The 22396-nt window shown below is 41.0% G+C and overlaps 1 protein-coding gene across 1 annotated transcript in view; it reads right to left on the bottom strand.

The window, feature by feature from the left end:
* The window catches only part of sez6b (seizure related 6 homolog b), a 232674-nt gene that overhangs the window by 154752 nt on the left and 55526 nt on the right, over positions 1-22396 (bottom strand). The gene's annotated exons all lie outside the window — the stretch shown is intronic.

Consider the following 22396-nt stretch of genomic DNA (forward strand, 5'->3'; position numbering starts at 1 on the left):
TTTATGTAAGACTTTGTATGTAAAGACAGATTTTAAATTTGACTCTAGACTTGACAGGTAGCCAATGAAGAGAAACCAATATGGGAGAAATATCCTCTCTATTTCCAGTTACCCTGTCTAGTTTTCCTGTCGGTACTGTCGCTGCAGCATTTTGGATTAACTGAAGGCTTTTTAAGGAAAATGTAGAACATCCTAATACAGGGAGTGCAGAATTATTAGGCAAATGAGTATTTTGTCCACATCATCCTCTTCATGCATGTTGTCTTACTCCAAGCTGTATAGGCTCGAAAGCCTACTACCAATTAAGCATATTAGGTGATGTGCATCTCTGTAATGAGAAGGGGTGTGGTCTAATGACATCAACACCCTATAGGGCTTTGGAGTTGACGTCACGCCGCAATGCATTGTGGGAGCGCAGCTCCATTTTCGGGGTCTACGAATCAAAACAAACACACTGTGTTGGAACGACTACGACAAGAAACATGCTTAAAAGCAGCTCAAAAGAAAACGGACGGTATAGAGACCGATTGCGTCCAGAGGCGAAGCAGCGGTACTTGAAAAAAAAAATAGAGTGCATCGCAAATCTGGACCCATATGAAATACGGCAGTGGAGTAAAGACCCAGACGACTTACCGCCACTGTCCTACCCCGATATCTTCACGTATCTTGTTTGTGGAGTAAGCGCTTACACAGCGAACCAGTTTCGTAATTACAAGTCACTGGAGGCGCACATCCGATTTACAAATGGCTGGGTGCAAGATTTGGCTATTTTCAAGCCGCCAAACTCTGAGTACGTCGTCAAAGTAAGTCAGCTGGAGTGCATCGAGTGAAATAGCCATTTTCCAAAACCCTATATCAGGTGTGCATAATTATTAGGCAACGTCCTTTCCTTTGGCAAAATGGGTCAAAAGAAGGACTTGACAGGCTCAGTAAAGTCAAAAATAGTGAGATATCTTGCAGAGGGATGCAGCAGTCTCAAAATTGCAAAGCTTCTGAAGCGTGATCATCGAACAATCAAGCGTTTCATTCAAAATAGTCAACAGGGTCGCAAGAAGCGTGTGGAAAAACCAAGGCGCAAAATAACTGCCCACGAACTGAGAAAAGTCAAGCGTGCAGCTGCCAAGATGCCACTTGCCACCAGTTTGGCCATATTTCAGAGCTGCAACATCACTGGAGTGCCCCAAAGCACAAGGTGTGCAATACTCAGAGACATGGCCAAGGTAAGAAAGGCTGAAAAACGACCACCACTGAACAAGACACGCAAGCTGAAACGTCAAGACTGGGCCAAGAAATATCTCAAGACTGATTTTTCTAAGGTTTTATGGACTGATGAAATGAGAGTGAGTCTTGATGGGCCAGATGGATGGGCCTGTGGCTGGATTGGTAAAGGGCAGAGAGCTCCAGTCCGACTCAGACGCCAGCAAGGTGGAGGTGGAGTACTGGTTTGGGCTGGTATCATCAAAGATGAGCTTGTGGGGCCTTTTCGGGTTGAGGATGGAGTCAAGCTCAACTCCCAGTCCTACTGCCAGTTTCTGGAAGACACCTTCTTCAAGCAGTGGTACAGGAAGAAGTCTGCATCCTTCAAGAAAAACATGATTTCCATGCAGGACAATGCTCCATCACACGAGTCCAAGAGTAGTAATATACCTATACTTTTTTTGCCCCCCCACACCCCGAGGGCATTCCCCCCACCCCTCTCCCCCCACCCCCCCACACCCCCCACCCCGAGGGCATTTTCCCCCCTCCCCTATCCCCCTCCGCGTCCATGTGCGTGTGCACGTGCGCGAGAACGGACTTTTTGCACGTGCATGTGTGTCCAGGGGTCATATGAGTTCACATGTGTTTAATAGAGTATTATTTAATGAAACCATAATGTGTTTTAATTAAACTCTTTTTAAAGGATTGTATAGGTCTCAGAGTTCTGTTATTTAGACATAGGTGATTTAATTGAACTACTTTAGGGGTATTTTAACTAGTTAGGAGCCTTTTGCATTTTCTTCAGTGCTATTTAGGAGCAAATAGTTTTAAAACAGAGGTCCGCAAATAACAGGTATCCCTTTAGAAATAAACAGTGATACTTCTAAAAACCGTGTATGCCCACACAGCATTTAATTTAGCTAGTTTAGGAAGATTTCACTTTTCTAATAGTTTCACAGGCTAATAGTTTTTAAATAGAGCACCTGTGACAAAGTGGAGAAGCAGTTGTAATTCTCTCCATTTGTCCCAGATGTGTTTACCTTTTTTTTTTGCACATTGTACACGTTATTCTGTTTCTATGTATTTGCTATGATTTGCTATTTGTCAAGTAACATTGCTTCACTCACTATCCCGGGTTTGTTTGTGTAAGCGTTTTGTTGCCGGCAAATCAAACATTCTGCAAATTAAGACAAATACTAAGTTATGTTTCTTTATACTTTATTATGTTACAGATTAAGTCATTTGTTCATACTTACTCTGTTTGTCTTTTCAGTCATCATGAGTGTCAGGTGTGGGGAAACGCCCGCTTGGCATCTCCTCATTTTAAAGTCCTGATCATGTCACACATGACATCATCAGGTCAAACCATGTGGAGGGGTTTCTTTTTCCAGAGAGATGCTTCCTTTTGTTTGTGTTAATGTTTAAAGGGATTTGTTGAATGTTTTTCCTTTTGTTAATACTGCCATTTAGTTGTGTAAATGTGCATATTAGAAGTGTGTAGAGGTTTTGTGTTTTTAGATAACCTGAGTAGAGTTTTAGATCCCTCAGTTGAGTGAGTGGTACTGGCTGGGCAATTGGAGGGAAATTGATGGCCCTATTTAAAGCCAGTCTCTACCAGATGCAGGAGAGAGGAGAGGTGAGCTGTGTCACCAGAGCCATGTTATGTTGAGTTTTGTTAAATGAATTGATTTGGGGAAAGTTTTGTTAAGTTATACATTAAATTAAGTTCACTACAAATAAATTGCTCACCTTGGAAACCCAAAATGTCTGCATAGTCTGTTTCCCTACCACCTTCCTTGATGTTCGAGTGTGACTACTTCACAAATGGTGGCAGCAGTGGCTCCAGGCCAGTAGGTAGCAGCAATGCAGAAAGGGGCCAGACCAAAAAAGCACCAAGTGCCAATGGACTCTGCAAGTGAGGAGCCTCCAGTGCTCAATCAGCTAGAGGAAGCAGAGCAAGAGCAAGGTACTGAACTGCATAACCTTGCTGAACTTTCAAACCTCCTGCGTGGTTTTATGAGGCAACAAAGTGACAGAGAGGCCCAATGGGAACTGGAGAAGCAGCGGCAGGAAGATCGCTGGCGGAAAATTCAGCACCAGTTCACTCAGCTCCAGCAGGAAGTGCAATCAGAACGTCGAGAGCACCAGCTGTTGGTGGAAGGTGCAACAGCAGATTCAGAGACACGTTTGAGGCCTACTGCGGAGCATCCAGCAATGCCTCAGTTACAATCTAACGTCATGGAGGCCGCAACAGCATCTCAGTCTCCCTCCTTAACAAGACCACCAGTTTGGAAAGGGCCTAAAATGCAGCCTTATAATGAGGACGAAGACATTGAGCATTACCTAACAACCTTTGAGAGGATCGCAAGCGGGTGCCAGTGGCCACACGAGGATTGGGCATTACATCTTGCTCCACTTCTCACTGGTAAGGCACGAGCTGCTTTTGTAGCCATGGACATTGATGAGATTATGGACTATGTAAAGGTGAAGAAAGCTGTTCTTGAAAAGTTTGAAATATGTGCAGAGACTTACAGACTCCGATTTCGCTCCACTACGTTGGGCGATGGTGAGACACCTAAAGAGTTAAGGACACGCTTGAAAGAACTGTATGATAAGTGGATAGTTCCAAGAGAAAAGTCCAAAGATGAAATAGGTGACGTCATTGTTTTAGAGCAGTTCCTGAGAGTTCTCAATCCTGAACTGCGCACGTGGATAAAGGAGCATAACCCAACCACGTCTAAGCAAGCAGCAGAGCTGGCTGACGCTTTTCTTGCAGCCCGTCGGCCACTAAAGAACTATGCAAGTCCCAAACAATTAGCCCCTGTAATAGCAGGTAGGACAGAGAGTGGTAACAGTCAAAAAACTAGGAATTTCAGGCAGGGCCCCCATAATTCCACTAGTAGTCGGGCTAGGGAAATCAAGCAACGTGGGCCTTTAGTGTGTCACTCCTGTGGTCAAACAGGTCACTTTAGGGCAGATTGTCCAAGTCAGACTGTCAGTAACACATATATGTGCTTTTCTTCAAGGGGTGTCGAAGATGAAGTTGAGTCTTCAGCGCCCTCTTCTCAGCATGAGCGCACCACATGCGTTTTTATTGAGGAAAAGCCATGTGTGGCTCTTCTGGATTCAGGAAGCAGCCGTACCTTGGTTAGGCAGGAATGTCTTCCTAGGGATGCTACATTTTGTGGCAAGGTAAAAGTTTGGTGTGTTCACGGTAATGATGTGGATTACCCAATTGCCAACATTAATATTCAGATTGACGGCAAGCTGTATTTACTTTCCGTGGGAGTTATGAGTAAACTGCCATATCAGGTTGTGTTGGGCCGTGATCTTCCCATTTTGCGAGATCTGATAGCCAGGGGAGAGGAAATCAACCCAAGTGTTACAGCTGAGTCTATGGTAGCAGTCACCAGGTCAAAATATAAGCATCACGCGGAAGAAGGTTTAGGTTGGGGTGAATTTCCTTTCGCTAACAGTGATGTTCCTGATTTTGAAGGATTAAGTCAGGGTCGCATAAGAAAGAGCAGAGCCCAGAGACGACAGGCTAAGCTGAGGGGGACAAAGTTCACTGAACCAGTTCCAGTGCCACAATGTGATGAATTACTAGTCGTACCTGATGAAATAGCTCAGCTTCAAAGAGAGGATCCATCTCTAGCTCCCCTGTTTTTAAAGAGTGTCACAAACGCAACAGAGGTCACTGAGAGAGGCAGAGAGCTATTTTTCCTAAAGGGCAAGCTATTATATCGCCGTAGTAGGGTTGGAGACCAGTTGGTTGTGCCTAAGAGTTTAAGATCCACAGTACTGCAGTTAGCTCACTCAGTCCCTTGGGCAGGACACCTGGGTCAAGCCAAAACCTTCTCTCGTATGTCAACTAGATTTTACTGGCCACAGCAGTTTACGGACACTGTGCAGTTTTGCAAGTCTTGTCCCGAGTGTCAGTTAACAGCACCCGGAAGGAAAGGTGACAGGGCTCCCCTGATCCCTATGCCAGTCATAGACACCCCGTTCTCTCGTGTTGCGATGGACATCATAGGCCCATTAGAGAGGAGCAGTGCAGGGCACAGGTATATTTTGGTAGTGTGTGACTACGCTACAAGATATCCCGAGGCTTTCCCCTTAAAAAAGGTTAAAGCTCGTCAGATTGCCAACTGCTTAATACAAATGTTCTCGAGGGTAGGCATCCCAAAAGAAATCATTACTGATCAAGGGTCCAACTTTACATCTAACTTCATGAGAGAAGTCTATAGATTGCTGGGGATCAAAGGTATTAAGACAACTCCCTACCACCCACAAACAGATGGCCTTGTTGAACGTTTCAACAAAACCCTTAAAGCTATGTTGAGGAAGTTTGTGAAAGATACAGGAGCGGATTGGGACCAGTGGCTTCCTTTCTTGCTCTTTGCCTACAGAGAGGTACCTCAAGCTTCCACAGGGTTTTCTCCTTTCCAGCTCTTGTATGGCCACGCTGTCCGGGGTCCCCTTGATGTGTTGAAAGAAGCTTGGGAGGCTCCAAATCCCAGAAAACAATGCAATGTTCTTTCATATGTACTGAAAATGAGAGATAAGCTTGAGGAGCTCCAAGAGCTGGCCAATACTCATCTGGTTGGTGTCCAACAACGTCAGAAGCAGAGTTATGACAAAGCAGCTCGTAGGAGGATTTTTCAAGAGGGACAAAAGGTTTTGCTGCTTCTTCCATCATCTGAGAACAGTCTCCTTGCCAAGTGGCAGGGACCGTATGTGATCAGTAGGAAAGTGGGTCCAGTTACCTATGAACTGTACATGCCTGAGCGTCGCAAGAAGCATCAGATATTTCATGTCAATTTGTTGAAAGAATGGTGTGATCGGCCAGCATCTTCACTAGAGTGTTGGGCTCGTGCCGTGGTCGAAGAGGAGGAACCACGGGAGCTGTTCTTTCCTTCTCCAGCAGGTCAACAACTAGTTCCTGATGTGAGTCATCTTACTTCCAAACAACAGACAGAGGTGAAAGCAATTATGCCTGCTGATCTTTTTAGCACCAAACCAGGTTGCACCAATCTCATCCAACATGAGATACGTCTCCACTGTCCCAATCAAAAACCTATTAGGGACACCACCTCACGGGTTCCTGCGAAGCTGATGCCAGCATTAAAACAAGAGGTGGAAGACATGCTTGACTTGGGGGTCATTGAGCCATCTAGAGGTGAGTGGTGTAGTCCAGTGGTTCTAGTGCCGAAGAAAAATGACCCTAAACAGAGATTTTGTGTGGATTTCTCTAAACTCAATGCTGTTTCTGCTTTTGATGCTTATCCGATGCCAAGAGTAGAGGAACTGATTGAGCGTTTGGGGAACGCTAAGTATCTTACGACATTAGACCTTTGCAAGGGCTACTGGCAAGTACCTTTGACGGAGTCTTCGAAAGATTTGACAACTTTTAGAGTTCCCAGTGGACTTTATCGCTTCAGAACAATGCCTTTTGGTCTGCACGGTGCACCAGCCACATTTCAGAGGTTGGTGGACGAGGTTTTGAGAGGTGCAGATGGGTATGCTGCAGCATACATTGATGACATTGTGGTGTTTAGCGAGACCTGGGAGGATCATGTTCAGCATCTTTCTGATGTCTTTCAACGGATTAAGAGAGCCGGGCTTGTCATAAATGCACACAAATGTCACATTGCTAAGTCTGAGGTGGAGTACTTGGGTTACGTCATTGGGGGTGGGGTCATCCGCCCTCAGGTGTCAAAGATTGAAGCCCTGAGTGCCTACCCACCTCCTACGACCAAACAGAAAGTGAAATCGTTTTTGGGTCTGGCGGGGTGGTATCGCCGCTTCATTCCCAACTTCTCTGCTAGAGCAGCAGTCCTTAGTGACCTTACTCGCAAATCTAGCCCCACAAAGGTTAAATGGACTGCCGAGTGTGATGCAGCTTTTGTTGATCTTAAAAACTGTTTGTGTAGTGAACCTGTTTTGCAGTGCCCGGATTTTACCCGGCCATTCACTTTGCAGACGGACGCTTCCGGAGAAGGACTTGGAGCAGTGTTGCTGCAGGGTGAGGGTGAGGATAAACAACCAGTGGTGTATATAAGCCGTAAGCTCTTTCCTAGGGAAATGAAATATTCCACTATTGAGAAAGAGGCACTGGCAATAAAATGGGCTCTGGATACATTGAAGTACTATCTAATGGGTGATGAGTTTGTTTTGGAAACTGACCATCGTGCATTACAATGGATGAACAGAATGAAAGACTCTAATGCCAGAATCACTAGATGGTATCTGTCCCTACAGCCATTTCGCTTCAGGATCCAGTATAGACCAGGGCACAAGAATGTGGTGGCCGATTTTCTGTCCCGTTCCATGGAGGAGTGAGTGCCTTAAGGGGGGGGGGGAGTGTGACAAAGTGGAGAAGCAGTTGTAATTCTCTCCATTTGTCCCAGGTGTGTTTACCTTTTTTTTTTTTTTGCACATTGTACACGTTATTCTGTTTCTATGTATTTGCTATGATTTGCTATTTGTCAAGTAACATTGCTTCACTCACTATCCCGGGTTTGTTTGTGTAAGCGTTTTGTTGCCGGCAAATCAAACATTCTGCAAATTAAGACAAATACTAAGTTATGTTTCTTTATACTTTATTATGTTACAGATTAAGTCATTTGTTCATACTTACTCTGTTTGTCTTTTCAGTCATCATGAGTGTCAGGTGTGGGGAAACGCCCGCTTGGCATTTCCTCATTTTAAAGTCCTGATCATGTCACACATGACATCATCAGGTCAAACCATGTGGAGGGGTTTCTTTTTCCAGAGAGATGCTTCCTTTTGTTTGTGTTAATGTTTAAAGGGATTTGTTGAATGTTTTTCCTTTTGTTAATACTGCCATTTAGTTGTGTAAATGTGCATATTAGAAGTGTGTAGAGGTTTTGTGTTTTTAGATAACCTGAGTAGAGTTTTAGATCCCTCAGTTGAGTGAGTGGTACTGGCTGGGCAATTGGAGGGAAATTGATGGCCCTATTTAAAGCCAGTCTCTACCAGATGCAGGAGAGAGGAGAGGTGAGCTGTGTCACCAGAGCCATGTTATGTTGAGTTTTGTTAAATGAATTGATTTGGGGAAAGTTTTGTTAAGTTATACATTAAATTAAGTTCACTACAAATAAATTGCTCACCTTGGAAACCCAAAATGTCTGCATAGTCTGCTTCCCTACCACCTTCCTTGACGTTCGAGTGTGACTACTTCACAGCACCACAAACAACATGTATCCCTTTAGAAATAAACTGTGATACTTCTAAAAACCGTGTATTCCCACACAGCATTTAATTTAGCTAGTTTAGGAAGATTTCACTTTTCTAATAGTTTCACAGGCTAGTAGTTTTTTAAATAGAGCACCACAAACAACATGTATCCCTTTAGAAATAAACTGTGACACTTCTAAAAGTACATATTCACACTAGAGCTGTATCAACCACCATGTGGCTTTAATGCAACTAGTCTTATAATTATCTACTAGTCTGCAACAGTTAGACTCGCTGATTACACATAGATGATTTAACTACTTTAGGGGCATTTCACGTTTCTAAAAGTTTCACAGGCCAATAGTTTTAAATAGAGCACCGCAAACAAAAGATGCTCCTTATCAAGAGTATCCCAGCCCAAAGGTGTTTCTAAAAAACACATATCCACACACTCTGTAACAGTTAGACAGAGGGGGTGCAGCAGCTAGGCTCTCAAAAGTCTGTAAAAAGGTATGAAGCAACAAAAGATGCTCCTTATCAAGAGCATCCCAGCCCAAAGGTGTATATTCACAAACAGTTAATGGCTTTAATGCAACTAGTCTTATCATGTCAGAGGCCAGCAGTAACCATGTCCAACAGAGTCTCCAAAGGCTTTCCACCTTTCTTCCTTACATCACACTCTTTTATCTCTACATCTCAGAGCTCAACTGAAAGTAGCCCCACCTATATAAAAACACCCCATCAGACACACAGTATTTTCCTCAGCACTTCACAACGGCCGCAAGGTATATCGTTTTAACTTTTTATTTTTTCACTTGAATGTGCGTTGGAGCCGACTTTGCTACCCGCACAGAGCGTTTCTGACAGTCGGGCGCTGCTTATACAATAGAGAAAAGCAACAATACAGAGTGTTTCTCTGCTCCAAGAAATCCCAGGGCCTTTCACAAGGTAAGCATGTCTGTTATACCCAGGGCGTAAATGTCTGTATGTCAGTGCTGATTATTCAAAACCTGTTTTAAAATGTGACACATATGTTGTCCGAAAACATTTCCTCTAAATTTGCAAAGTTACTGATTTAAAAAATATATATTTTCGAATTTTTAGTTGCATGTCAAACATATGATAGACTCTTGAGCATATTTATATAGCTAAATTCACAATGGTATAACCGTGCTAAATAAAAGAGGCCCAAGCACCAATGCACTCTAATCCACTCCGCTAAACTGTATGTTGATAAGTACATGAAGCGTACCTCTACCTCTACAGCTGAAAACAGTTTGTATCAGCACTCTGAGGGTCTGCTGAATTGTTTTTAATACGGCGCTTTTTGACGAACAGCAGATGATGAAATCCTCTTTATTGTAGAAACTGTCCCTAAGCTATTGTTGCTCATACTTACTGAGGTCCCTAGCTACTTCCTTACTATGTCAGTAAACTTTTTTGAAAAGGAAGCTGTTGTAGATTTAAAGAAACATCTTAATTGAAGCAAAGACAAAAAAAAAAAACTGGAATGAATTTTATGGGACTGTTTATATTAAAGCCAACAACAAGTGAAAATCCAAAAACGGCTCCAATCCTTTGTATTAATGATCTCCCCCTCTCTCTCCCTCTCTATCTCTCTCTCTCTCTCTGTGTGAGTGTGTGTGAGTGTGTGAGTGTGTGTGAGTGTGTGTGTGTGAGTGTGAGTGTGTGTGTGAGTGTGTGTGTGTGTGTGTGTGTGTGCCCTCGCAGAAGGAAGGTCACAGCAGGAGCTTTTCTCAAACGCATTACCAATCAGTTTTTTACAAGAAGTGTAGCTCACACAATGGTATAAGTGTATTCTTTGCGATACTTTATAAATATAAAACTAAAGATTTTGAGTTCGTGCACATTGTGAAGCAAGAATCTAAATATTTGTGTCACAATGATTTCTATAAAAGCGTGTTGTTTATGGGGATAATGCAACAAATCTTTTGTGTGTCCTATTAATGATCAATGGTGATTGAAGAGGAACCCTGACTCAGGACATTTTCATGGCATGTGACAGCGCAGACAACTACTAATGAGAGAACCTGTTTTATCATCATAAAGACTGTGATATGAAGCATCGTTAAAGTGTCACTTCAGTAATGTTGACTCATGTTTTTAATAATGACTTTAAAACACTAAACTCTAATTTCTGTGGTTTATTTTAAGTTTACAGAATATAACATGTGGTAAGACGATGAGTTTTACTTCTCACTGTCCGTGTTATGTGTATCTATTTATCATGTATGCTACTTTGCTCTGTGGACTGTAAAATGTTTCATTGTGTTCATGAAATAAACCAGACTTTCACTGTCTGCATCTTTTACTGTTTTTCTGCTTTTGTTCACTCCAAGTTTGACAAAACCTACAGATATCCAGAGTTAACTCACTAACAATGTGGAGCAGTCTCAGTGTATTTAGCTGAGAGAAACGCCTGTAGGCCTCACTTTGGTCATTTGAACGCTGAAGGAGATTTGTTCCATAGACACCTTATACTAGTGCTTCCTGCATTTAATCCATCACTACTATGTTCTATATAAATCCAGATTCCTTTTATAGTTTGCAGTGAAATTTGTTAAACCATTGCTTAATGGGACAGAAGTACAAGTCACTCTTTACTAACACATTTGTAGATGAGTTTATTGCTGAACAACACAGCTGGCAGTCTCACACACTCTTTAGGTTTTTCAAGTTGTGTGTGTAAGGGTTTAGTCTATCAAACCCTACCCTTTTTTCCCCAGTATCACAACAGTATGACTCCCAAAGTACGGCTCAGTAAACAACCAATGATTCTAAAGCCAGAACAGAAAGATACAGTTGGAAGATGAATGATTGCGTTTTTATGATGCGTAGTAAAACGACCCCCTCTGCTTCTTCGCTGTGTTGGTGTTGTTGTTGTTCGTGTGTGTGTGTGTGTGTGTGTGTGTGTGTGTGTGTGTGTGTGTGTGTGTGTGTGTGTGTGTGTGTGCGTGCCTTAGAAGTCAATTAATACATTAGCCATACTTAAAAAAAACATCTGAATTTCATTTAGAACTGAGATTCTAAGTTGTAAGCAGAAATCTTATGCACAGCCAGAAACATGTTTCCCCACTTTCACAATGCTGAGGTGTCAAATCCACAACCCCCAACAAATGGTTTGTTACACACGGGTGTGAAGGGCAAGCTTTACTTACACAGCCTCACACACAGTAGATTTTTAAAGTTTTTGGGTACAGGGGTTTAGCCACAGATGCAACATCCACTTTTGATAAAGATCACTCCACCTGTTTATTTCTTAAGAAATTAAGCATCTTTATTAAGCTCTTATTTATAAATGTCTACACAATAATAGACACCGTGTGCTCTGTGACATTATAGTCTTCTACTTCTGCTTCCATCGGTTTGCATTTTAAACTCCCAGCCTTTCAGTTTGTTATGAACGACTTTATATCACAAAATGTTAGAAATATAAAGTGAACCATGCGACTTTTTTTTTATTTTCTGTTTGATGGAAGGACTTAAGACACGAGTTATTTAAACAATTCTAAATGACAGTGTGATGGCCATAGCACTTTACGTGGGCCAAATGTGTTAAGGATAATGTTTATCAATGTAAAATTGCAAAGAACTTGTGGATAGAATATAACATTTTGTAAACAGTTACCTCAGAAGCTGCACTGGTAGATCTATGTATGTAAGGTAAAACTATCCACAGTACTTCCACTTAAGTAGCTAAACACATAAAGTCACCCTTACCAATAATCCGCTGCTCCTTGAAAAAGTAGCACAAACAGACAACTGACTGAGCAATGATAAGTAGAGCTACCCGAGGCCGAGACTCAAGCAGAAGAAAATTAAAAGTTGTTGTTTTTGTGGCTCGAAAAATTAAAGAAAGTATGTTTAATAATTCAACAAGACCCGCACCTTCAACACATGTACATTCAAATTCTGGAACAGGCTCATCATTGCTGCTGTTCAATAGTTTTTATCCGTTCGAAAAAGTCATTTTACGGCTTTAATGTTTCCAGCTGATAAGGAGAATGAGGGCATTTCAAATGAGCGTCCAAAGGCTTTTAAACATCTGCTTTGTCTGTAACGACAGTATCAAACTACAGAGCATTGTTTTACTAAAATTCAACATTTTCAGATGAAAATTTGGCTGCTTTTTGTTTTTTTCACTGTAACACCCACCTCAATGCCATTTTTAGGATATTCTTGGTGATCCCACCTTTTTCATATTTATGCTTTTGGCACTGAGGGTATCTAATACGCATGTTGTCACTGTGTTTTGTACTACCAGCTGTGAGGGCTCTGCTTTTGCTTTGAGCAGTCTGTTTTTATTTTGTCTCGTGACTGTGTGTTTTTTTTTTTTTTTTCAAACAAAATCCTCGTCAGTTTGATTTTGTTACCACAAACTTTGTGTGAAGTTCACAACAGAGGTAAAGAGATTTAAACACCACAGTTTAAGGAGGCAGGCAGGGGTTGGACCACCTGCACAGGACAGGTGAAGCAGAGAGTGTCCGGGGAGATGTGCAACAGAAGCAGAGGGAACATTTTACTAGATGATAAATGGCAGATTTAGGTGATTAAGGATTTGTTGACAAGATTAAAAGACACGTCCGTCAGAGTTCAACAACATTACAGTTTGATTAAATAAAAAGTTTTTAAACTACACAAGGGTCATTTTCTCCTCTGATAGTAAGCATATTAAACATGTCAAGAAAGAAAGAGTATAAAGAAAAATAGTAAATGTGTGTCTAATTAAACTCTTCCTGTGAACCTTATATCATCCTTTAATATGTTTGGTGTTACAAACTTGAAGAAGCACAGAAAAGATCATCAGACATTAATCTAATCAGTTTTCAGCCTTCATTCATATTGAAAAGTTGAAATCTTCCCTGCTAGACCCAAGTGCAGCGTTTAACACCGTTCGCCATAACATTTTATTACAGCTATTATTAAATGGAGAGTCCTCTTCACACACTGAGGTTAATTATGAAGCTCCACAGGCTTCTGTGCAAAGACCAGTTTTGTTTGCATCATATGCGCTTTAGAAGGCATAGCATAGCATACATTTTCACTGCTATGCATATGATACCCGCTTTTATTGGTTAAACTGCAGGGATGTCTTAGACACATAATGAGCTTTAATTTTCTGCTTCTAAGTTCAGATAGAACTGAGGTTATTGTAACGGGGCGTAAAAATCTTAGAAACACTGTGGCTAACAAGATCCTTACTCTGGATGGCATCGCCTTGAGCCGCCTGTTGTAGTGATTTGGTACATTATAAGTAAAATTGAAACATACAATCCCATAGCACAACATCAACATTTATTTTTATACAAAAATAAAAATGCTTTTTCAGAAAAGAATTGTAACTTCACAATTCATCACCGATTACGTGGGTACATAAGGTAAGTCCTCATCATTATCCCATAGCTGTTCCGGTAATCTCTCAGGGCCTTGGAAGGGCGGCCATGTCCAGTCTACCTCATCAATGTCGGGAGAGTCGCCGAAATACAAAAAATCTTCCTCGTTGTCAGTGTCCATCGTCCACAGCTGTGGTGGTGAGGGGGGTGTGCTCCACTCTGACACTGGTGAATACGGTGCGTCTTCACTCCAATCTTCAAATGTAGGGTTCGTGGCTGGATCTTCAGAGACTAAAGATTGCTCAGTATCCCTGGTACCAAGTACCAAATATGTACCAAGTTCTGTCACTCTGATGGTTGATTGAGCAGAAGGGCTGGAAGAAGCCATTTTCATGGAGAATTTCAAGCCCAACAGATGGGAATTACCGTTCTTTTCCAAAGTTACAGCTGCTAGAGACGCAGTGGTCAACTCTACGGTTTTTGAAAATAGCACTTTGGGCTGGGATACTCTTGATAAGGAGCATCTTTTGTTTGCGGTGCTCTATTTAAAACTATTGGCCTGTGAAACTTTTAGAAACGTGAAATGCCCCTAAAGTAGTTAAATCATCTATGTGTAATCAGCGAGTCTAACTGTTGCAGACTAGTAGATAATTATAAGACTAGTTGCATTAAAGCCACATGGTGGTTGATACAGCTCTAGTGTGAATATGTACTTTTAGAAGTGTCACAGTTTATTTCTAAAGGGATACATGTTGTTTGTGGTGCTCTATTTAAAAAACTACTAGCCTGTGAAACTATTAGAAAAGTGAAATCTTCCTAAACTAGCTAAATTAAATGCTGTGTGGGAATACACGGTTTTTAGAAGTATCACTGTTTATTTCTAAAGGGATACATGTTGTTTGTGGTGCTCTATTTAAAAACTATTAGCCTGTGAAACTATTAGAAAAGTGAAATCTTCCTAAACTAGCTAAATTAAATGCTGTGTGGGCATACACGGTTTTTAGAAGTATCACTGTTTATTTCTAAAGGGATACCTGTTATTTGCGGACCTCTGTTTTAAAACTATTTGCTCCTAAATAGCACTGAAGAAAATGCAAAAGGCTCCTAACTAGTTAAAATACCCCTAAAGTAGTTCAATTAAATCACCTATGTCTAAATAACAGAACTCTGAGACCTATACAATCCTTTAAAAATAGTTTAATTAAAACACATTATGGTTTCATTAAATAATACTCTATTAAACACATGTGAACTCATATGACCCCTGGACACACATGCATGTGCAAAAAGTCCGTTCTCGCGCACGTGCACACGCACATGGACGCGGAGGGGGATAGGGGAGGGGGGAAAATGCCCTCGGGGTGGGGGGGGGTGGGGGAGAGGGGTGGGGTGGGGGGGGGCAAAAAAAGTATAGGTATATTACTACTTCCAAGTACTCCACAGCGTGGCTGGCAAGAAAGGGTATAAAAGAAGAAAAACTAATTGGCACACGCCAGACAGAGACAGACTCGTAAACAGGCATAATGACGTCATGGACAAACAGAGGGACATACGGGCAGAGAAGACTAAGCACAGGCAACCTAAACCAAACATAAGGGCAAGATAACAAAACCTAAACCAGAAATAATCATCATCGTCATCAACATCATCATCAGATAACTAAAGAATCAGAATATAATTGTAATCAAAACAGTATCACCAGAGAATAACTAATCCATAATGCAAAAATAAACCAAAACATAAGAAACTCAAAATGCTGGGTCGACCCGACCCAGGACCGTGACACTAATGACATGGCCTCCTTGTTCACCTGATCTGAACCCCATTGAGAACCTGTGGTCCATCATCAAATGTGAGATTTACAAGGAGGGAAAACAATACACCTCTCTGAACAGTGTCTGGGAGGCTGTGGTTGCTGCTGCACGCAATGTTGATGGTGAACAGATCAAAACACTGACAGAATCACTGGATGGCAGGCTTTTGAGTGTCCTTGCAAAGACAGGTGGCTATATTGGTCGCTGATTTGTTTTTGTTTTGTTTTTGAATGTCAGAAATGTATATTTGTGAATGTGGAGATGTTATATTGGTTTCACTGGTAAAAATAAATAATTATGCACAGTAATAGTCACCTGCACACACAGATATCCCCCTAAAATAGCTAAAACTGAAAACAAACTAAAAGCTACTTCCAAAAACATTCAGCTTTGATATTAATGAGTTTTTTGGGTTCATTGAGAACATGGTTGTTGTTCAATAATAAAATTATTCCTCAAAAATACAACTTGCCTAATAATTCTGCACTCCCTGTACAACAAATGACAATAGTCCCGCATATATATGCATAAACTACTTTTTCAGCATCACCTGACATTAGGGCTGGGCCATATTATACCTAATGTTAGGCAACGATAGGAAAATGAAATATCGCGATAGAATGGGAGTAAAACGTGCATGCGCAGTGCCTTTGTTTTCATACGCACATGGCCGATTGTTGAGTGAAACAGATGAACCAGAATTGGTTTGTAAAAATGGTGCAACTTCCGTGATGTGGAACTGGTTTGGTGTTTGTCCGTCACTTTAGAAACAAAATCACGGACCTCTATCAGTCGGAAAAGTGTAACAAAGCACATTTTTTTGCAGAACATGCAAGCGGCCGTTGTTATTGTCATATTTGTCGGACTAAGATGCTCTTAAATCTGGGAGTAATCTGGGTCCTAAACTCTGTATACTTCAGGTCAAACAACACTGCAGCATCACTGAGAGTTAAAAACTGTCTAAATTCTGTCATCTTCAATAAAACGATCAGGTGTAACTATAAAGTTTAACTTCCAGGCATCCATGAAAACAAAAGTTATTACATTTAATGGAGTTAGAAGTTAGCAGGAAGCTAGCGGAAGTTAGCTCGCTAGTTTCGCTAGTTACCTAAGCATGATATAGCACGTTCTGACTGAGAGATTTGAAAAAATTCAAACGTACAGCTCTGCTATCACTTCCAACATAAATGAAGACAGGAAACTAAACAGCAGTGATGTTTGTAGGGTTACTGAAGTTTGGCTAGCTGGTATATAATGATGTGCTACGTGATCGCTAGCGACACAGCTATGTTAGCATAACATAAACAGTGAAGCTGGAGGACGAACACAAACACTTTTCCACTTATAAAAGTTAACGAGAAGGTTCCTCATGGTTAGAGACAAATGCAATCGCATGGCAGGATGCTGTAAACGGACCAAACTTCAGTCAGGAGAACAACTGAGATAATCCATCCACAATACGAGGTTAGTCATTAATATAATACTGCAACAACATGGGAATAGAGCAGCTGCCAGAGAATTCAACATTAATGAATCAATGATACAGAAGTGGAGGAAGCAAGAAGAATGAGTTTAATAAAGTTTGATTTATCTGACTGCTTTGTTTCGCTTAATGTGCCTTATAATCCCGTGCACCTTATGGTCCAAAAAATGCGTACTGCACACTGCAGTTTAATGTTGCAAAGCTCCTCTTTTTAACTTCAGTGGATATTATACATGGTTATGCTCAGGATATGTCAGCCCATTTCTACTGGAAATGCCTTTTGGTTAAACTTTCAGCAAGGAATTTGCATTTGCACTGTTACATTTTTATAAAGCTTTAATGTACATAAAAAACAGCTTCTTGTTTAAGTGAAAATAAATGGAAGGTTGTCTTTTTGCGCTAGTAATGTTGTGGAGTTGTATTTTGTCTCGCATCAATTATATCGTCAGTTATATTGTTATCGCAAATTTTCAAATATATATCGTGATAAATATTTTTGGCCATATCGCCCTGCTCTACCTGACATATAATTTTTCTAATTTTAGTGATATTGTGCAACTGAAAGGCATTCTTACATGCTTCCTTTGCTTGCACATTTAAAGACAAATCTTCCATTAGGTCACCACCTTATTGTGGTGGAGTGGTCCAGTCATCCCATCAAAAAGGGACATGGGTCCACCCTCTGAGAGTTTGGTTCTTTGTGGAACCAAACTGGTTCTGTAATTTTACAGTCATAAGGCAACCACAAGTAAACAATGTTAATGTGCTGTTATCTACTCTAATATAATTCCATATACTCTAATAAGCAGGAGTGATTTTTATTTTATTTATTTATTTTTTTGACAGTGCAGTTGCAATAGCCTGCAGCTGCTTACTAGTTTACTGTGTATATAAACATTACCAAAGTCAAAGACATTTATCCTGACTGCTGTGACGGATCTCATTTCAAACTTCTGATATGAAGTTTTTATATAAGCTGACTCTCGTTTAAACTGCCGCGTGGGTTTCAGAGTAGCTGCTGACAGCCTGTCAGTTCCTCTGCACACAACAGCTACTGTCCATCTGTCACCTTGAATCTGTCCACCTACTGTTTCCATCAATCCTTACATCCAGCACCATAACTGAACAAGATGTTCCCTGCTTACTGACTGCTACAAAAACAGTATATAGCGTTACCAGAGAGTATTTAACTTCATTAAGGGCAAGAGAGTTAGAGCAATGAGAAAAAAGAGAGAAGCTTTTAACAGAAAACAACCACTGGAAAAAGAAATGATAGATGCAAGGAAAAAGTCAGATGGAGGGCACGATAACATAAAGATAAATATGAATAGATAGAAAAAAAATAAGGAAGCAAAGTAATTACTTGGGGTATGTCGGGAAGCCTCAAGCTAGTAATCAGTAGTTGCATGCTGTATATGTGGAGGAGGTGTTGGTCATATGGAAATTAGATGCTGATGAGTTAGATGAAGAAATGTAAAGGGTGGTACAGTGAGATCTGGGACCTATCAGCAGTGTGTAAGATCAAGCGCACACACACGCAGAGAGAGACAGAGAAGGAGAAACATATCAGCCCATAGAACATATATTTTTATTGTTGTCATCATCAGTATTGCATAGTGTTAGAGTAGTAGCTGTAAATGGAATGATTGAAGGCTTATTCATAAATCAAAATATACTGTATCTTTTGGACTAGCATCCAGTTAAGTATAAGTACAAGTCAGTAAATGAAAACTGAAGCATACTTTAGATCTGGCTAACCTTACTCACTGGTGCTTTGAGCCAAATACTAACCACACCATGCTAATGTTGAAGGCTGGAAAATGCTACATGTTTAGTATAACAGAAAACCCACCTATTTTTTTGATTTAGATTCAATTAAATTATATTTATGTAGTTCCAAATAACAACATTTGCCTTGAGGCACTTTTACTGTAAGGTAAAGACCCTAAAATAATACAGAGAATGCTATCAGCAAGCACTTGGAAACAGTGGGAAGGAAAATCTCCCTTTTGGGAGAAACTTCCAGCAGAAACATGGAGGCACAGCCAGATGCTGCAGCCAGTTGGGGTTGAGGGGGAGAAGACAGGAGAAAAGACACACTGATGATTAAATGACTAATGATTAAATGAAAAGTGGTGTATAAACACAGAGTGAAGGTGAATGAAGAGAAACACTCAGTGCATCATGGAAAGCCCTCAGCAGCCCATTGTGTTTTTAAATATCCTGGGACCCACAAGTAAGCCAGCAGTACTCTTTTGTGGTGATATGGTTCTATGAGGTCTTTAAGATGAGATGATGCCTGATTATTCAAGACCTTGTAGAAGAAAGATTTTAAATTTGATTCTGAATTTAACAGAAAGCCAATGACCAATTCAATTCCAACAACTGATTTTTATTTATTCGGCACAAAATTACAACAACAGTTGTTTCAAGGCGCTTTACACTGTAAGGTAGATTCTACAGAAGCCAATATGGAAGAAATACTCTTCTCGCTCTCTTTGTATTTTACCTAACCTGTCTTTTTTTCAGCAGTGCACACACAGTGACTTCTTTCTGATTACTATATAGCAAACAAAAGCAAAAATGACTATGAAAATGCAGCCATTAATGAATGCATCTTATTGTATTCGATTAATTCATGAATGTTCCAATTAAAAGAGGGGAAAAAAACAATGCGGCACAATAACATTGTAACTGGGATGGCTCGTGATTGATGGCAAGTAATGTTTGTTATTTTTCTACACATTGTGAAGATTGTGAACTGTACTATTCCACACAGATTTCAGGTTCATATGGTGGAATAGTTTTTAATTATGCAGATCTCCTCTGAAAAATCCTGCACTCACCTGTGTCTTAATCCTCAGCACTAGGGATGGGTATCGTTTAGGTTTTATCCGATACCGGTGCCAAATCGGTACTTTTGAAACGGTGCCGGTGCTCAAACGGTGCTCAAACCGGTGCTTAAAGAATGGAGAACACAAAATTGGTCCAAAAACCTCTCATGTTCAGCTGTTTTTTGTAAAAAGATAACAATGTTAGCCTTTTCTGCAGCTATGGGGCATATATGGTATCACTCTTGGCTGGAAGCAGTGCTTAATCAATGGAAAAAACACAAACTTTGTCCAAAAACCGCTCATGTTTAGCTGTTTTCCACTTTTTCTTTGGTCATTTTAGCCTTTTTGGCCAGGGTGAAGGGAGTATCTGCCATCAAACAAGAAGACAGCTGCATGTAGCTATGATGATGTTTGCTAGTTCACCTTACATGCATTAATGTAATAACGTGGTTAGCCTACTCAACGTAAATTACACACGAACAACATTAAGCTACTCACGCAGAGAAGAACGGCTGCTGCTGCCATCATCATCCGTCATCATTTCTGCTACACTGGCAGGACTAGGGGCCAGGACTCTCCTCTTCGTGTTTTTGGGGGATGTTGCATAACAGGCAACCCACCCGCAGTAGATGTGCTCGGTGTGAGGTCTCGCAGCAAGCTATCAAATACGGCGCATTTCTGGGCTTTTAAAAAAAACGCTATGCGTCGCCAGGTGTTTCATCGGATTTGAGGTGTTACCTCCTTTGACAGTATCACAGTATCAGCTTAAAGCACTTGTTGCAGGCTGCTGAGTTTGCATATTTTGCTGTGAAGTACAGCCAGACTTTTGACCGCTTCGCCTTGGACATTTTTAATCTGTAGCTCTGCTCTAAAAGAACGTACGTACCTGGGCCCGCCTACTATCCTCGGAAACGTAAAGTGATTGGCTAGAAGTGTATCACAGCTCAGGAAAAAAAAGCACCGAAATAAAGCACCGAAATGTGCGCTGCTTTTCGGTCTGGTTACTACCGTTTATGTCAGAACCGGTGCCATCATGGCACCGGACACCGGTACCCATCCCTACTCAGCACCCTTTGCATAGCGCCCAGCACTTTCTGTCAGAGGTGTTATCCCGAATATTAGAAAACATATTCATTTTCCATCATCTTCTTCTCATTAATCTGAACTGCCTTGCAGATTATTTTGGTAAGTTAGGCCTGCCACTCTCTCCTTCAAGCTCTCATCTTAGATCTGTTCATTTTTGAGCCACTAATTTGCCTGCTTAATAAACTGTATGGGACAATATAATATAGTGAGGGTTGCACTTTCTTGCGTTGTATTATTTTCCCGCTAAATAGTGATTCAGTGTACCTTCTTTCCTCCTCCATGTTTAGGATTTCTATGACTGAGGTAAAATTCCATTCAATCAAAATATATGAGCAGGTTATGGGTTGAAATGGATCATGTATAAATTAACATTTACATGATCTGTATGCATTGTATAGTTGTGTGATGTGAAATGCTCTATAAAAAAATAATCACAACTCCAACCAACCAAACACAAAATCAAAACCCATGGAGGCAAAGAGGGAGAAACTGATGCCAGCAGCACCTTGAGGCAACTGTTGTTGGGATTTGGAGCTATATAACACCCTCACAGACACTCACAGGTGTCACAGAAGGCATCCACAGAGTTTATTGAACAAACTGTGATCTGCTGTTTTGGAACCAAAAACTACATTGGTATTTTCGGAGCTGATTAACTTAGGCTACGTTCACACTGCAGGTCTTAATGCTCAATTCTGATTTTTTGATCAAATCCGATTTTTTTGTCTGCTTGTTCACACTACAAATAAAATGTGACAGCAAACGCGCTCTAGTGTGAACCCTCAAAGCGGCCGCATGCGCAAAAGAAGACGTCACACAAAACGCGCTCTGTTTAGACCCAGAGCAAACAGTATTGTTTGACTGATGGCCCTTAATATAAAGACTTGTTTTGGACTTTACGTTTCCCAATTTTGCTTTAAGTTATTTTGTTATTTACAAATGGCCTAGATGTGTAAAGCGCTTTGGGGTCCTTAGGGACTAGTAAAGCGCTATACAAATACAGGCCATTTACCATTATCCTTATTGCTGTTTTAGAGGAGCGGTGCTTCAAAGGATAGCTGCAGATTTCTGTCAGAATCTGCAGATTATACAGTACAAATAAATTGTTCCCGTTTCTCCAGCGTTGTCTTCCCAACAGTTTCACTAACATCTACACTGGATGGCCAGGAAGCGTTCGCGATGTCTTCTCGGGCACTTCTCCGGCACTTTTCTGGCGCTGATAATTGGCGTCTGTCTTGTGTCAGTGACGTAAAAGATGGATTTAATGCGACATGACCATTCACACAGCAGTCGCTTTCTAAAACATCAGATATGTATCGGATTCAGTACCACATACGAAAGTGACCTGGATCGGATTTGAAAAAATCGGATTTGTGCTGTTCACACTGTCATACCATGATCGGATATGGGTCGCATAGGGTCAAAAAA

The sequence above is a fragment of the Rhamphochromis longiceps genome, linkage group LG14 (assembly GCF_057381845.1).
Source record: "Rhamphochromis longiceps isolate RC_006_pf linkage group LG14, R_longiceps_female_GT1.1, whole genome shotgun sequence".
NCBI lineage: Eukaryota > Metazoa > Chordata > Actinopteri > Cichliformes > Cichlidae > Rhamphochromis > Rhamphochromis longiceps.